Source organism: Lathyrus oleraceus, chromosome 6 (genome assembly GCF_024323335.1).
Source record: "Lathyrus oleraceus cultivar Zhongwan6 chromosome 6, CAAS_Psat_ZW6_1.0, whole genome shotgun sequence".
In the NCBI taxonomy this organism is placed as follows: domain Eukaryota; kingdom Viridiplantae; phylum Streptophyta; class Magnoliopsida; order Fabales; family Fabaceae; genus Lathyrus; species Lathyrus oleraceus.
The window spans coordinates 495225106-495244174 of record NC_066584.1 but is presented as its reverse complement, the minus strand read 5'-3'; the positions used below and the strand labels follow the sequence as shown (position 1 = coordinate 495244174).

Here is a 19069-nt window from a genome sequence, read left to right as displayed (position 1 = left end):
AGGGAAATAACAATGAAAAGAAAGGTACATACTTGAAAAAGAAAAAGGAGGATAGAAAGAACACGGTTTTCCCCCCCATACTTGAATGAAACATTGTCCCCAATGTTTTAAGGAAAAGAAATGAATTACAAAAAGAAAAAGAAATGAAATCAATGTTGCCTTCCGCCTCTTGTTCTTGGGCCTGGTGATCGTTGATGTACTTCTAAGTTGTCAAACCTGCTAAGCAAATCAGTGAACCGCTGGTCGGTTATGGAATTCCTCTCTTCCTGTTGTTGTTGCATTTGGCGCATCATTTGCATCATTTCGAGATTCTGTGCTTGCATACCATCAATAGCATCCATGATGTCGTCGTTGGTTGCAGGCCTTCTTCGTCGACGACGTCGTGAGGATGGGCCAGTTGCATTATCGGAAGGGTTGAGCGGGACTGACTGTTGTGCAGGAATCTGATCACCTTGCTCCATTTCGTCGAACTCGTCGGTAGACGGGTTTGTATGTGAAGGCTCGGTAGCTTCGGGAGCATTCAGATCATAGAGGTGGCGGTTGGGATTGGTGACATCGGTTAAGGCAATGTTGGGTAGAACAACGCTTGGGACTGCCTGGTTATTCACCATAAGGTAATACTTTCCGCCTACTCTATTCTTGATTAGGCGGCTGGACCGACAATAGCCTATGTCCATAAATAGGGGAGGTAAAGATTCTAAAGTTTGGAGTCGGTCCCCTAGGTTTAAGCCAAGTGCTATGGTGGTGATTAATCCACCAATTACAAAAGGTTGACGGCCTCTAGCATATAAGGTGCGGATATGATGAAATAGGAAGGAGGCGGCATTTACCTTAGCATTCGGTTCGAAGACGCATTCGAGGAAGAATAGTTCCTTTGCGTTGACCTTGTTGTTGTTCGGTCTTCCAAAAACTGTGTTTTGTAGGATGCGGATGAAGTACCGGATAGTTGGGTTATGTATATTGGAAACAAGGAGCTCTTCCCAGTTGTTGGCATCTACACCAGATATTTTCCTAAAGAGGTCGAAAGCGGCAACTGTGTGCGGATAGTTAGGTTTGGAGGGATTCTGGGGTAGACTTGACCTTCTATGGGGAATTGTAGCATGGTACTCAATTGGTTTTGGGATAAGGAGTACTCGGTGTTGAACATACGGAAGGTTGCGGTACCGGTTAAGAATTCGTCTTCACCGGTGGGAGTGTTGTACGCATATGAACTTAAGAATTCTAAGGTTAGGGAGGGGTAGGTAGGTTGATTATGAGTGCATAGAAAGGTTAGATCGGCAAGGCGGAGCATCCACTCGATACCTTGAAGTAATCCTAATTGTTGTAAACAAGTTGAATCAGGATACCTGGTAGAGGTGACACCTCGTTGTTGGAAACGCTCAAATTGCTCTCTTTGATAATTATCATCTTCAGATCGGAAAATGATGTTTCCAAAATTTTGATTTCCCGCCATACTGATGAATGAGTTGGAAGAAGTAATAGGAAAGAAAAGAAATATATTTGATTGTATAGAATAGTTGTGATGTAGGAAGAAAGGTATGATGGGTATTTATAGGAAAAATTTTGAAGTTGGAAAGGGAGTGGTTGAAAAGTAAATAAATGTGGGTAAATGTGAATAAGTGGGGAAGGTAAAAAGGTGAAGAGGTGTAACGGTCGTCTCCAACGTCTTTGTAACGTTCACTAGTCAGAAGGGTGTTACGCTCGTTACAGGCGCATGACGGGCGTCACGAGCACTTGGCGTGACGTCCGTGATAGATTGTGTGACGCTCGTCACACAGTCATTTTGGCATGGTTTCTGCTTGCGTTCTTCATAATGATGTTGGTAATTTATTTTTATTATTTATTTTGTTTTGCTTCAGATTATTTTATTCTGCTATTTAAATTTTCCTGCATGCTATTCTACGTGCATAATTATGTTTTTCTTTAATAAGTTATGTAGGCAGCAACAGTAGAGAGCATTATTGATAGATATTGCATAATTCATAATAAAATAGGATAAATCAATAGCTTCATAAGATAATCATAATGTAACATTTGAAGAAAAAAAACAAAAATGTGAAAAAGAAACAAATACGAACATAATTTGAAATAACATTAATGAATAATCTAACTTAAAACTAAATAACTAAGAAAAAAAACAACTTCTATTCATCTGCATGATCTCTGGCCGGAGGAGCAAAGGAGTTAACACGGTATAGCAACTCGCGAAACTGAGTTGTCATACTGTTCATGTATCCCAGAAATTCGTGTCTCATGTTAGCGAACTCTTCTCTGAGGGTGTCTTGTTCTGACATCAAAGCTTCAATGGCGGTGTTATAATCAGTTCCGGGCATATGATGTCTAAGGTCGGGTATTGCCGATTCTTCGGTCTGAACAGGTTGAGGAGGAGGATCAATATCATAATAACCAGATGGTGTCTGAGGGTCAGATTCAGCATAAGGGATCTGGTCATCACAAATCTCATAGTCCTGGATGGATTCAGTGGATCTAGCAGGAGAGGGGGTTTCGTTCAGATTGTAGAGCCAGTTATTGCGGTTATGAACACTAGTCCTAGGATCGGGCATGGTGAATAGGCAAAGAACTTGGTTATTAATTATAAGCTCAAACTCGTCAGACCCTATGTTTGCTATAAACACAGTGTTGAAGAGGAAGAGTATACTCATAATAGTAATGCCACAAAAGGGCTTAAGTCAAGCATAGGCTGACGTAATCCGATAGCATTACTAATCATGGTTATCAAACCTCCTATTCGAATTGGTGCTCGTTCATCTTGGATAAGGTGGTCTAAATTTGCTAACATAAAAGTGGCACCGTTTACTGGACGGTTCTGGGAAGCACAAAATATGATGAAGAGTTCATCACGTGAAACTGTGGTACTGTTTGGCTTCTTCCCAAATAAGGTGTGGGTCAGGATCTTATGGAAATAACGAAAGGCCGGGTTATGTATGTTTCCAGAGAGAAACTCATGTTCCTCGGGATCGTCATTTCCAATCAAGCTTCCCCAAAAGTGTTCAAGTTCTCTATATTCAAAAAGTTCTTCTTGGCTCACTGTAAATGTATCAAAGGAGGTAGGGAAACCTAAAAGGTTGGTAAAGTCTTGAATATTAAATTGGTACTCCATGTTAAACATTCTGAACTGGATGAAACCTCTGTTTATTCCTTTCCCATGGCTGGGTAGATAGATTAGGGAGCTAAGGAATTCTAGTGTTAGTCTCCGGTAAGTGACGAAATGTCTACGGATAGGAGATGTTTCCCACCCAATCTGATTCAACAAATACAGGACACTTTGTCTTAGTCCAAGGGCAGTCATTTCCCAATCATCAGCATACAGGCTAGGTAGCATCTCTCTCGTGGCTAGTTCCTCAAACTTTTGTTTCTGAGCTGTTCCTCTGAATTTGATACCCATACGGTCAATTTGTCCCATCAGGTTAGTGTTAGCTAGAGAAAATAAAAACAAGAGTTTTAGTCAGGGTTTGGCCAAATGCCGAAAGAAGAAGAGAAAAGTTTTTAATAAATTAAAATAAATTAAGAAAGAATACTAAATAAAATTTAAAAGAATAATTAAGGAAGAAAAATAAAAAATAATATAAATATTTGTGGGTTGTCTCCCACTAAGCGCTTTGTTTAATGTCGCAAGCTCGACATAAAAACTATCAATTGTAATCTATAAGTTCTGGAGGCATTTCGTCTAAGTGTAAGACTTGCGAATCTTCATTGTTTTCTGCATAGTGATAATGTTTTAGACGTTGTCCGTTTACGGTAAATGGTTCCATAGATTTGCCTTTAATTTCTACTGCTCCACTGGGAAAAACATTGGTGATTTGAAAAGGACCGGACCATCTAGATCGTAGTTTTCCCGGAAATAACTTTAGCCTAGAGTTAAATAAAAGGACTGTATCGCCTTGTTTGAAGATTTTCCTTGATATGCGCTTGTCATGCCATTGTTTTGTTCTTTCTTTGTAGATTCTGGCATTTTCGTAAGCGTCTTTTCTGAGTTCCTCTAATTCGCTTATATCAAGGATTCTCTTTTCGCCGACGGCTTTATAGTTTAAATTTAGATTTTTAATAGCCCAATAGGCTTTACATTCTAATTCTACCGGGAGGTGACAGGATTTTCCATAAATGAGCTTAAATGGGGTTGTCCCTATGGGAGTTTTGTAAGCAGTTCGGTAAGCCCACAAAGCTTCTGGTAATTTCAATGACCAGTCTTTCCTTGAAGTGGCGACTGTTTTCTCTAGTATCTATTTGATTTCTCTGTTAGACACTTCCACTTTCCCACTGGTTTGAGGGTGGTAAGGTGTCGCTACTCTATGTCTTACGCCATACTTAAGCAGTAGTTTTTCGAGTACCTTGGATATGAAATGCGATCCACCATCACTGACTACTATTCTTGGGACACCAAACCTTGGAAATATTAGATTCTTAAAGAGTCTAGTTACTACTCGTGTGTCGTTTGTTGGAGAAGCTATAGCTTCAATCCATTTCGATACATAGTCAACTGCCACGAGTATGTATTTGTTACCGAAAGAGGATGGAAACGGTCCCATGAAGTCTATTCCCCACACGTCGAAAATCTCTACTTCCAAAACGCCCTTTTGTGGCATCTCGTCACGTCTAGATATGTTTCCTGTGCGTTGACATCTGTCACATTTCTTAATAGCTGCATGTACATCCTTCCATATATTTGGCCAATAGAAACCGACTTGTAGGATTTTAGAGCAGGTCTTGGATGTACTTGCATGTCCACCATAAGGAGCGGAGTGACAGTGTTGGATTATATTTTCTACCTCTTCTTCGGGTATACACCGACGGAAAATACCGTCGGGGCCTCTTTTAAAAAGTAAGAGGTCATCCCAGTAATAGTGTTTTATGTCATAGAAGAATCGTTTCTTCTGTTGGTAGGATAAGGTAGGTGGAACTATTCCGGCAGCTAAATAATTGACGAGGTCAGTGTACCACGGTGTAACACATATAGCTAAGGTAATTTCTACCTGTTTATCAGCTTTATTTTCTTCCAAAGTAGCTATAAGTTTATCGTACGAGAAATCATCGTTAATTGATGTTCTTTCCGGTTCAAGGTTCTCAAGTCTCGAGAGGTGATCTGCTACTACGTTTTCAGTTCCTTTCTTGTCTTTGATTTCCAAATCGAACTCTTGTAGCAACAGGATCCACCTTAGGAGTCTAGGTTTAGTATCCTTTTTTGTTAAGAGGTATTTGATAGCAGCCTGGTCAGTGTAGATGATTATTTTGGCTCCGACCAAGTAAGAACGAAATTTATCTAGCGCAAACACTACTGCTAGAAGTTCTTTCTCGATTGTGGCGTAATTCATTTGTGCTTCATCTAGAGTTCTACTTGCGTAATATATAACATGAAGCTTTTTATCCTTTCGTTGTCCTAAAACAGCACCTACAACGTAATCACTGGCATCACACATTATTTCGAATGGTTCATTCCAATCTGGTGTCTGCATTATGGGCGCGGAGATCAGTGCTTGTTTAAGTGTTTGAAATGCTTCTAAACATCTATTATCGAATATGAATTCCGCATCCTTCATTAATAGCCCGGTCAAAGGTTTAGTTATTTTAGAGAAGTCTTTAATGAATCGTCGGTAAAAACCGGCATGTCCTAAGAAGCTTCGTACTTCTCTCACAGTTTTTGGAGGTTGAAGGTTTTCGATTACCTCTATTTTGGCTTTGTCTACTTCAATTCCTCTGTTCGAGATTATGTGTCCTAAAACAATTCCTTCTTGTACCATAAAGTGGCATTTTTCCCAATTAAGTACTAGGTTTACTTTTACACATCGCTCTAGAACTCTTTCTAGGTTTTCAAGGCATTCTTCAAAGCTTTGTCCGCATACGGAAAAGTCATCCATAAATACTTCCATGATGTTTTCTAGAAAATCGGCGAATATTACCATCATGCACCTTTGGAAGGTTGCAGGAGCATTACACAAGCCAAACGACATTCGTCTATAAGCGAAGGTACCAAAAGGACACGTGAACGTTGTCTTTTCTTGGTCATCAGGGTGAATCGGTATTTGAAAGAAACCTGAGTAACCGTCTAGATAGCAGAAATGAGAATGTTTTGCTAATCGTTCTAACATCTGGTCAATGAATGGTAAAGGGAAATGATCTTTTCGGGTTGCTTTGTTTAGTTTCCTATAGTCAATGCATATTCTCCATCCCGATTCGATTCGTTTGGTTATAGTTTCTCCTTTTTCATTTTCAATGACTGTTACACCTCATTTCTTTGGTACTACGTGTACAGGACTAACCCATTTGCTATCAGATATAGGATATATGATACCTGCCTCTAATAACTTGGTTATTTCCTTCTTCACTACCTCACTCAGGATCGGGTTTAATCTCCTCTGGTGTTCCCTAGAAGTTTTATAGTCTTCTTCTAGCATGATGCGGTGCATACAGATAGAAGGACTTATTCCTTTAAGATCGGTGATGTTGTAACCTAGTGCGGTTGGATATTTTCTTAAGATATGCAGGAGTTTTTCTGTTTCGAGTCTTCCTAGGTCAGCATTAACTATCACTGGTCGTTCAAAGTTTAGGAATTCATATCTCAGATTTTTGGGAAGTTTTTTCAGGTCTAGGGTTGGTTTCTTAAGGCATTGCGTAGGATCCGGTGTTATTGCTAAACATTGGTTAAGTTTGTCTTCTACAAGATAGCTAGATGATTTGTCTTTTTCTAACTCAGTTTCTTTTATGAATTCATCGATGATATCCATGAAGTAACATGTATCTTCTATTGCAAGTGCTTTCAAAAATTGGGAAAGAATGAACTCAATTTTCTCTTCTCCTACTTCGAAGGTGAGTCGTCCTCATTTTACGTCTATGATTGCACCGGCAGTTGCTAAGAACGGTCTTCCCAGTATAATGGGTGTAACTTCATCTTCTCTAATATCCATAATTATAAAATCAGTTGGAATGTAGAATTGACCTATGCGCACTGGAACGTTTTCAAGAATTCCTACAGGATATTTAACGGAACGATCTGCTAGTTGCACAGACATTTTAGTTGGTCTTAATTCTCCCATTTCAAGTCTCTTGCATATGGATAAAGGCATAACACTAATACCGGCTCCTAAATCGCATAAGGCTTTGTCAATGACAAATTTTCCTATGTGACAGGGTATAGAGAAACTACCTGGGTCTTTAAGTTTAGGAGGCATATTCTGGATTATAGCGCTACATTCAGCGGTGAGTGTAACGGTTTCGCTATCTTCAAGTTTCCTTTTATTAGAAATAATTTCTTTTAAAAACTTGGCATATGAGGGCATCTGTGTAGAAGCTTCTGTAAACGGAATTGTGACGTTTAATTGTTTTAGTAGGTCAACAAATTTTTTGAATTGGCCCGCATCTTTGGTTTTAATAAGCCTTTGAGGGCAAGGGATAGGTGATTTATAAGGTGGTGGAGGTACATAAGGTTCCTTCTTTTCTACGGTTTCCTTATTACTCTCTTCCTTTTCCTTAGGTTCACTTTCTTCCTCAGTTGACTTTTTAGAGTTTTGGTTTTCTATCCTTGGGTCAGACGGTCCTTCCACTTCCGTTCCACTTCTCAGTATAATTGCATGAGCGTGGCTTCTCGGGTTAGGTTGGGGTTGGCCAGGAAATGTACCAGTTGGGGCAGCAGTAGGCGCTTGTTGTTGAGCTACTTGTGATATTTGCGTTTCCAGCATTTTGTTATGGGTAGCCAGGGCATCTACTTTACTTGCTAGTTGTTTAATTTGTTCGCCAGTGTGTACATTCTGGTTTAAGAAATCTTTATTGGTTTGCTGTTGAGAGGCTATAAAGTTTTCCATCATGATTTCCAAGTTGGATTTCCTAGGGGCGTTATTGTTAGGTGTAGATGGGATTGGCTTCTGATATCCCGGAGGTATAGCTGGGGCTTGATTTGGAGATTGTCCAGGTGCGTATAAAGCATTATTACTCTTATATGAAAAATTGGGATGATTCTTCCAATTTGAGTTATAGGTATGCGAGTAGGGGCTTCCTTGAGCATAGTTTACTTGCTCCGCTTGGATTCCTGTTAGGAGTTGACAATCTGCAGGAGTGTGACCTTGGATTCCACAGACTTCGCAATTCTGAGTTATGGCTACCACGGTGGCTGGAGGTGATACGTTTAAACTTTCAATTTTCTGGACCAGAGCATCCACTTTTGCATTAACATGATCAAGGTTACTTATCTCGTACATGCCAGTTTTCGTTTGAGGTTTTTCTACCATTGTTCGTTCGCTTCCCCACTGATAGTGGTTTTGAGCCATGCTTTCGATAAGTTGGTTAGCGTCAGCATATGGTTTGTTCATTAGTGCACCACCTGCGGCGGCATCTATTGTTAACCTCGTGTTGTACAGGAGACCATTATAGAAGGTATGAATTACTAACCAGTCCTCTAAACCATGGTGTGGACAAAGTCTCATCATGTCTTTGTATCTTTCCCATGCTTCAAAGAGAGACTCGTTATCTTTCTGTTTAAATCCATTTATCTGGGCTCTTAACATAACTGTTTTGCTTGGCGGAAAATATCGAGCAAGAAAAACTTTCTTCAACTCGTTCCATGTGGTGACTGAGTTGGAAGGAAGAGATTGAAGCCATCTTCTAGCGCTATCTCTTAACGAGAAAGGAAAAAGACGAAGTCGAATTTCCTCTGAAGTGACACCATTAGCTTTAACAGTATCAGCGTATTGGACAAATACGGATAAATGAAGGTTTGGATCCTCGGTAGGATTTCCAGAGAATTGGTTCTGTTGCACTGCCTGCAACAGTGAAGGTTTAAGTTCAAAGTTGTTTGCTTCGATTGCGGGTGGAGCAATACTCGAATGCGGCTCATCTTGCGATGGAGCGGCGTAATCTCGAAGAGCACGAGCTGGTTCTGCCATCTCGGGTATCGAAGGGAAAATATTTTTGAAATCAGGAAGTTCAATAGGAGGGAGATTGTTTGCAGCACGATATTCCCGAATTCGTCGTAAGACTCGGAGATATAGTTCGATATCGTTGATTCGTAAGTAGAACGGCTCGCCTTGTGAGCGAGTGTGTGGCATACAAATCAACGAAAGAAAGAAAAGAAAAAGAAAAGCCTTAGTCTCTACAGCGTAACAAAAGAGTTACGATATCGACTAAATAAAAGTCCCCGGCAACGGCGCCAAAAACTTGATCGCGACTTTATGAGTCGAATTTGGGGTACAAACTGCAAGTGCACAGTTCTATCGCGTAGTTTTAAAAGATATCGATCCCACAGGGACTTATGAATCGATATACCGTTTTCTAAGGTTACTTCGTAAAGCTAAGGCAGGTAATACTTTGATTGTTTGGGGGAAAAACTAAAACTAAAATAAGATCTAAAATAAATATCTAATAAGCGGATATCGGTATGTAGTTCATCGTAATTAGGGAATCAATTCTTTGTTGGTTTCTTGGTTTTAAAATGAATCCTTTCAGTTGACACTATTGATTAAAAGTCTTATCTCAAACTCTCGCTCTGTTGAATAAACTATGATTTTATACTAACGTAGCTGTCACTTATTAGTTAAGTCAAAAACCACTTTTTGAAAACAATAGAATCCGTAGAAACTCTTTTTAACAAAACACTAATCGTTTAAACACCCTTATCTCAAACTCTCGCTCTGTTGACTTAGGTTATATAATTAAATTCAAATGCTTAACTCTCGTCCTCACATTCAACCTTTAAAAATACTTTTTGGAAAAGATTAGAATTTAATTAACTCTAAAAATTGCTCTCGCCCTGATCTAGAATTAATGTCCAATTAACACTGTCCAGTCAAAAACTCAAACTCTCGTTCTATTGCTTTTAACTTCTTTATGTCTTTTACTTTCGTACAAAAACCTTGTTATTAAACCTGTAAATTGAGACCGTAAAAAGAGTGATTTTAATTTTAAATGTAATTAAACCAACTTAGTTTTGATTCCTTCATTCCGCTTACTCTACATACCGATACCTAAATAAATTAGCCAGACATGCTAAACAGACTTAAATAATTATCATGCATAAACAAATTCATCTCAGGCAAATAATATAAATAAACAGTAAAGCAGGGCATATATAAATTCAAACAGTAATTAAAGAACCTGAGAAATTAAATAGCAGTCTTGAACACTCCACCACAGGCCGGTTGGATTTGTTCTTGAATTCTTCAATCAAACGGAAAAATAAAAGCGAAGGAATAAAAAACTAGATTCTAACGTAAGGTTAGATCCGGTGAAAGGTACACAATAGTTTCCGGTGTAGAAACTACTGTGCGAAAAATTAATTAATTGTTGGAAAAGAAAATAGAAATTGCAAAGGAAACAATATAAAAATCGTAAAAGTAATGCTGTAAAAATGAGCTTGTACTGCTGTAAGAGAAAAAATGCGAAAAAGAGAAAACGGCGAAGAAACGTGGAACGTGGGAACCTCTGCAGGGTTTGCAAAGCTGATATTTATACTGGTCACTTTCTGTAACGGTTTCCAAAAGTATTCCGCGTCAAAGGTCTTCACGTAGCAAATGGTCAGGCGTGCAAATAGGACTCAACGTCTCTGAAGCCAAAAATATAGGAGAATGGTGTGACGTCCGTCACACCATGTGTGACGCTCGTCACACAAGTGTGTAAAGCGTGACGCTCGTCACAACCTTTGTGACGCTCGTCACAGGCACATCGCCTGTGCTTTTTGGGCTGGGCTTTGGCTTTTGATATTTGGTTCTTTTCATTCCTTTTTGCACCTCCTTTTCTTCCTTTTTTTACTTGTGCTTCAAATAAACCACCTGAGATAAATAGAAAGAAAATACCGCGTAATATCTAATAAAATGAAATAAATTGAAGTAAATAATAATATAATTTAATTAAATTGAGTCCTAGAATGTGATACTATTTCATGTTATCACATGTGCCACATCAAAAAATCTCTTTTGTATTAAACCAACTTTATCAACAAATCTTAATACAAGAGCCATTTGTTCCTTTTTTGACTCATCACGAGCTTCGTCAACAACAATACAAAATTTGGAATCACCAATTTCCTCACGAATACTCTTTTTCACCCTACTAGAAAGAATTTGCAAGAGCTCTTTTTGAATTTGATGTGAAGTATACTTGCAATTTTGTGGAGCATTTTCCAACACAACTTTTGCAACTTCATCATTGTAGGATGCTAAAAGTTTCAATAACTCAAGAAAGTTACCTTGATTTCTTGATTTGCTACTTTCGTCGTGACCCCTAAAAGCACAAGCTTGTAGTCTTAACCAACGAACAATGTCAATTGAAGTCTTGAGTCGTAACCGATTATTCATTCTTTGACTTGAACTTTGCACTTCAATAACATTTCTAATATGGCCATCTTGATTCAACAAGTCTTGACAAGCTTTCATTGCATTGTTGTGTGGTGAGCAAGGATCCTTCCCTGTGTGTTTAAGAAAGGAACAATGTTTTCCATTCCTAACTTTCTTCCAATTTCTAAAACCCATAGAAATAAAGACAAGTGATCCGGGACGTCCACTTAGTTTTTTGCTAAAAAGGTAACATGGTAAGCAATATGCGGCATCTTCAGATGGTGAATATTTTAACCATGATGGAAATATGCTAAACCAAGTATGTTGAAACCTTCTCGGATGATCCTCGTTACCGGACAAAGGATAGTTTTCTAAATGAATTTGATATGGACCCCATTTTAGATAAGCTCTTCGTATTGCATCCACTTGATTTGGTGGATATTGCCAAATCGGAGGACGCTTTCCAGGATTGCGTTCCAAAGAATTTTCAAAACCATGATGCTCTTCAATTGTTGGATTCTCAAGAACTGTTTCAGATTCGGATGTCGGGATTATAATTTCTTCATCTCTCTCTTCTCTTTCAATTTCACATGCTTTCCTTTTGAAAAAAGAATCAATTTTCCTATTATTCATCTTTACTCTTCCTATAATATCATATCATATCCAAAAATCAATTTAGAGAACATAAAAATTAAAAGAGAAAAAAATTATATAAACTTAATTAATTAACTTTAATCCGTTTTCAAATACCAGTAACTTCACTATTAGAAATTAGAAGCAACAATGATTAAATAAACCTTATTACAGTGTATAACTATACTTGTAAATTACAGTGTTATGAATTGGCTTAATAAACCTCATATAGATTATTTTAACACATCAAGAAAGAAGAACCCTGAAAATATCAAAAATACAAATCAAGAAATGACTTTAATTTGTTACTTTTTATAAAAGAAGAATGAATAAAGTTTTTTACCTGTTAGATGCCGATCACTTTAATCTGTTCCGATTCCGGTGCCGGTAGCAAAACCATATGAGAAAGAAAGAAAAGGTAGGAGCTTTTTACCTTATCTGTATTTTAACCTAACTTTGAATGAAAAAGAAAAAATAGAAATTAATTTAAATTTAAAATAAGGATGTTTTAGTAATTTAATATATATATGAATTAAAAAAAAATAAAAAGTTGTGGGGTGGCCGTGGCCTTCCTACGTCCCCCCTCAGTTCCGCCTCTGATTGATGTTTTTTTTGCAAATAATTTTAATGATTAATAGTAATTAGTTTACTTAATTGATTTTTAATTAATTGTTTGGTAAACCACAAAAATCATGATGATCATTTGTTGACTAAATTCCATTGTATGATTTCCCCTTATCCTGATTTAATTAATTGATCAAATTATTTGATCAATTAGTTGGATTAATGACCTTAGGTTTTTAATTAGTTAATCTTTTTGGTTAATTAATTGTATAATAATTTGCATGCTCCCTTTAGGGATTTGACATAGAAGTTTAATCAAACCATGACTAACCTATTACATGTCCTCTTAGGAATAACTTATAAATGTAATTTTAACCATTAGATTAGGTTTAGCCTAGTTCTTAAAATCAAACAAAACTCTTGATTCAAGTTGATTAAAAGAAATTTTGATCAACTAATCATTTGACTTTGTATAATCCCACGGTCTAATTTGAGTGACCAAAAGACCAACGGTCACTTAATAAGATTTTTTCTGTAAGTTGTGGAGTTCAAGGCCTCAAATCAGATTCTCAAGGCACCCTCAATCATACCAAGTAGTGGATAATACAAGCATATCAAAGGTGGCATCTTCCAGAGCTTGTTAAATCAAAGTTAGAATTGTGTGGCACGAGCCTTAAGTAATAGAGAAGGAATTGCATTGGAGAATTCATATCCCCATTCTGGATATCTTTGGGTATAAGACGAATGACCCAGTGCGCATCGTATTCGCCTTTATTCATATACTTTAGCATAATTCTAATCATATGATTGGCTAGTCTCTCTCTCTGTTCACAAAGCAATACAACAAGCAAGGACTATATCAACGACTTATCAATCATAATTCAAGTTGTACGACACGAGCCTTAAGAAATGGAGAAGGAATGAGACTAGAAAATTTCTACCCTCATTCTGAATATCTTTGGGTATGGGACGAATGATCTAGCACTCATCGTATTCACCTATATTCATAGACTTTAGTGCACTTCGAATAAAATAATTGATAAGGTCTTCATCAACACAAGAACAATGAAGATTCTCCTCCAATGACTTAAAAGTTAGGATGAGAACTACATGTCAGGAGCCTTAAGTAGTAAAGAAGGAATGAGACTAGAGCTTTCCTACACTCGTTCTGGATATCTTTGGGTGCGAGACGTTTGGCTCGATGCTTATCGTATCCACCTTTACTCAAAGACTTTAATGTGGTTCTTATCCAACAACTATCAAGTCTATTCTCCTCTTTCATTCAATCAATCTATCATCTTATTTTTCCTCCTTAATCACCTTGCTTTCATCCCTAGTGGGCTGAACTACAAAAGCTATGATTTCCTTAATGCACTATACGGATACGTGGGCAGGAGAACCTAATTTCTTCGCGAGCTACCCTTTTTTTATCGATCAAGCATTCTTCACTCATTCAATCATACCATCTTTTTTAGATCAGCCATACTTCTCCTTGGACTCCTTGTCTATCCTTTTAGGACGATATAGCGGTAGTCCACCTCATCAATCGAGAGTTGTTTGGTTGGCACCCAAACATTTAATTCAGTCTTTGTTTTTTGCTTTACCCTATAGCGGCAGCCATGCTAGCCCGCGTACTGGTAAATGCCTACCTTACTCTTCGATTCAGAGTCTATCTCCTTCTTGGATCCAAGATACTCTTCTTCTTTGATCTCAAACTGTTTGTTCCACATCCAGTGATATACTACTCCCTTGTACACTATAATACTTTCTCTTGGGCCTCGCCTATACCCTTTTAGGACAATATAATGGAAGTCCGTCTTGCGAATCAAGAGTTGTTTGGGACTGTGTCCAAACACTTAATTCAGTCTTTGTTTTTGGCTTTACCCTATAGTGGCATCCATGCTAGCCCACGTACTAGTAAATTCCTGTTTGCTCTTTGATTCCAAGTTCCATCCATTTGTGGGTTCCCTTGATACCATTATGTTGGTACAAGTTATACTTTTCATCATCGTATATTTCTCTCTCTATTCTCGTGGTTCCACGAACTACGATTGCTCTGACTTTCTCATTGCACAATGAGAATACGTAGGCACGAGGATGCGAATTCTTGGCGAGCATACTTCTAATTATTCCTCATTCACCTTAGGGCATCACTCATATCTTTCACTATCCATTATCTACCTTCAATCATAAATCGTTCACCCAGTGACATATTATTTCTTTGACATCGAAACACACTTTCTTTGGATATCCATATACACCTTTTTAGGACGCCTAGCGAAAAGTCCGCATTTCTACCTAGAGTTGTTTGGGATTGTGCCCAAACACTTAATTCAGTCTTTGTTTTTGGCTAAACACCCTCTAGTAGCAGCCATGCTAGTCCATGTACCGGTTGAAGTTGTTTCCCTCTATGGTACAAATATCATTTCTCTTATGGATTCCAATACACTTTCACCTTTCGGTTTCAAACAATACTTCTTCAGTCACTTATCGCCAAATATGCAATTCTATGACTTTGGTCACTTCACTCCATTCATCTCCACGACACTGTCATAATCTACCTTCACTCACTTCATGTGATATATCAGTAACCTTTGAGCCAAATACACTACCTCTTTGTGCTCCTTCTTGCGTCACCTTGTGACTCGAGAGATGTTTGGGTCATACCCTCAAACACTTATTTCATCTTCTTTTCGGCATTACCCTATAGCGGTAGCCATGCTAGCCCACGTACTGGTAATAACTGCCTTACTCTTGGGTTCATGTTTTCACCCTTGTTGGAGTTCACAAGACCATCCTTTGGTTCAGACCATACCTGAGATCACACTCCTTTTCATCTCCCACCACTAGTTCTTTGAACTACGGAGCTTTGAATTCCTCATTGCACTATGAGGATACGTAGGCATGAGGGCCCCAATCCTCACCGAGCACTTTATCTATTTTCTTTCCTTTTTCCCTCATTCTTTTGTGAGTAATCTTTAGATATAACACCTATTCAAGCAAAAACAATCAAAACGGTTCCCATGGAGTACAATGGATGTTTGGGGGTGCTAATACCTTCCACCGGATTTTATCGATGTTTTCCCTTTCCTTCAGGAATAAATAAAGTTTGATGGCGACTTTGTTATATGTTCGAGTGTGCGATACATTCGGGTATATTTCCGCTAGCTTCACCCAGGAAATCATCCCCACCATATTTTCCCAGAACCCTGAAGGATGAACATCCTCTAAATATCAAGAGCTCCACAAGAATCTGACGGCATGGCTCAAAATATAATTCTGGGATGCACCCACCACCGTCCATCATCCAACTCTTCTGACTATGTCAACACAGATCAAAAGTGCATCCTCTATTGCTTGCACAATGGTCTAAAGCTTAACCTACCATCTCTTCTCTTCAAATACTTAAGAGATTATGTTAGAGATACTAGAAACAACATGAAGCCAAGGAACTACATCCCTTTGGGTAGGTTGATTTCAGATGTTCTTATTGAGTGTGGTCTGGTAGATCATCTCTTTCATCTGAATCTGATGGAAGATGTCACAGTGGACGTTGGGAAGCCCCTCAATGGGAGGAATCTGAAGAGTATGGGACTTATTGACAAGGTCTTTGTCAAACCTACTAGAAACACTTCCTGGGAGGAACTGGAGGATAAAAGAGAGAAAGAGAATGGGATGTACCTCTTCACCAAAATTGATCCTCCAGAAGTCATAGAATTTTATCTGAAAGATCTAGAAGCTCAAGGCTACGGAACGTCCAACTTCAGCATGGATTGGCTTCCATATCATCCTCCAAACTTCTTGAAAATAAAGAGGGAACCCTCTACGAAGACAACTGCTAAAAAAAAAGATTCTCAATCTGGGAGAGTCTTCAGCAACCAAGAAGAAGTCAGTGCCTCTAACCTCTTCTTCAACACCTTCTGGTAAGATCTCCATCTCAGAATTCTGAACTCCTCCGTCTCTTGTTCTAGGTAACTTGCCTCATCAACTCATCTACCACCTCCCACAATCTCAACCATAGTTAAAACTTCCTCCACTCCACCTACCATAAATATAAATGTTCCCACTGAAAAATCTAAATCTCAACAACCAACAACCTCACCCCCCACCTCATTTGAACCAACACCATCCATACCAATTCATTCTGAACCAAACCCATCCAACCAAATCCACTCAAAACCTACTCCTTCTCAATCCTTTCCATTACAACTCACAAACTCTAAACCCATAACTCTTAGAACCATCACACCTTCTCCTCCATTACCTCTCTTCAACCTCCAAACAACCACCATCCCACGTTCTGAAGCACTGTTATTCAAGAAACCTTTCTCACCAACCTTTTCCATCACCCACAGCTCCCCTCCTTACTATGACCTCACCACAACCTCTGAACATTTTGGTTCAGATCATCCCGATCCAACCTCCCAAAACCTTGAAGATATTCAAGCCACAACTGACTCAGAAAGAACTCTTTCTATACCAGCAGACCAACCAATTCCTGAATCTTTTGAACCTGAACTCGCCTTACTAACCTTTGATGAGGCATTAGCCAAGTTCTCGGAAATTTCAGCTTCTATGTTCAAGAAGCTCTCTGACGAATCCAACACCAGTGAGAACCCTTCTAAAGTAAGGATTAACTAGAACAGATTCATCAGATGGATGACATTTGAGACCTTTAAGATGAAGAGCCTCTCTGAACAAGTCAGAAATGACTTCATCAGAAGTGATGAGGAAAGGTTAGAGGTCAGGTTGGTGTAGGAAGAGGCATAAAAGGATGAATGGAAAGCATCTGAGAAAGTTGCCAAGGAGGCTGCTGAGAAAGCTGCTGAAAAAGAGGAAGCTGAGAATGAAGTAGAAGCTACAAGGGTTGTAAAGCTACTCATAAGGCTGAATCTAAGAAAGATGTTGAATTTGCTCTGACTCAGGGAGAGTCATCAACAACTGATCTTGCCCCTCTGGTCATCAGGACTCTGGAAGAGTTGCAGAAGGAACATCAACTGGTCAGAATCAGACTCGACAAACAAGATCAAGTCAACAACAACATCCAGGACCTGCTAGCCGAGCTACTTCAGAGGATGCCTCCTCCACCTAAACCTTAGACACTTTGGGATTTTTTTTAAAAAAGTTCTAAGTGTTTTTAGTTCTAAGGCTTAGTTTCTGATCTTTTCTCGCTGTATTTTCTGAAGTTTTTCTAATCAATGAAATTATGGCTTATTTACTTTTTGAGTCTGACAAAAAGGGGGAGAATTAGATAAAAGTCTTTTGATGAATTATTTTATCTAAATCTCATAAATGCACTACTTACATTCTGACATAAAATTATTGCATAGTTCTATGTAATTTTTCAGGACCTATCTGAACCAAGGGAAGCTTGAATTCTTATCTGAGAAGCTACTAAATCAAGTCAAGCAACCTAAGAAGATCTGGTAAGAATTTCTCTACCCCATAAACCCATATTTGATACTAAATATCTTTAAAAATCATTTTTTAAGTATCAGACTTAGGGGGAGCTTGCTAATCTCAGGGGGAGTCACTTTTCTATCTAACTCTGATCATTTTCAGTTTAGTAACTATTAAAGTACTTATTGTTTCATCAAAATCCTAAGTTTTGTCATCATAAAAAATGAGAGATTGTTAGAATAAGATATTGATTCTACAATGTATCTCTAAGTTTTAATGATAACAAAGAATGAAACAATTTGGCACCCTAACAGTTTTCTTAATTGTGCGGGATTCTAAGTTGAAATGACTCTGATTAGTCACCTTCTAATTCTTAAGAAACTAATATTTGGCATCTGAAGTAGTCCAGAAGCGCTGACCCAGCACAAAGAGAAATCACATATGACTCTGAACATAATGCATCTTAGGAGCAATCACCTGAAAAATCTGACTCTGAAATTCAAGCTCTGATAATCTAATTCTGAGAATTCTAACTCTGAATACTCTGATCATGCTCACCTCACTCTGACACATGCTCAAAAACACGCCATCAGATGTCACCTGGTCAGAAACTTAAGCTGGAAGCATTCTAATTGTAGTGCAATCCTTTTAAGGAAACATTTGATTATGCTTCTAGTCTGCTATGGAAAGGACATGGAGTTTACTACATTTGTCTCCCACGGATGGCATGAATCTTTATTGATTTCCTCTCAACGGTATCATCTCAAGTTCTATATGAGGGCCTCTCCATAACTTGCCAAAATGCAGAAATTTAATACAATAACTTTATCATACAACTTTTTCACCACTCTTATGAAGAACAACTCACGCTCTGCAGACTCTTATTAATTCTTCACCATTGTTGTTGTAATAAAAAGTTTCCATACAAGAGTTGCTGCTCAATATTGTGTGGTTATCTTTCACTGTTCTTAAATTGTGTTTTTACTGCTTATCTAGAAGCATCTAGAGAAACACTTTGTAATTCTTGTAATTGTTTTTGATTCCTCAAGTGACTTGTTTAGGTCTGTAGACTTGAGAGGGCTAAGAGGTTGTTGAACCTTTACACGAACTTTGTAATTTTTTGAGATTAGTGGATTAAGTCCTTGTTGAAGGTGAAATCACCTTGGCCGAGTGGACTGGAGTAACTTTGATTTTCA

General features: G+C 38.3%; 1 non-coding gene across 1 annotated transcript; it reads left to right on the top strand.

Annotated features, from left to right (window-relative positions):
• Positions 1–8406: 8406 nt before the first annotated feature.
• On the top strand, positions 8407–8513 carry LOC127099544 (small nucleolar RNA R71). Its single transcript, XR_007794035.1, has one exon. It is a non-coding gene; the product is annotated as a small nucleolar RNA R71 (small nucleolar RNA).
• Positions 8514–19069: the final 10556 nt, after the last annotated feature.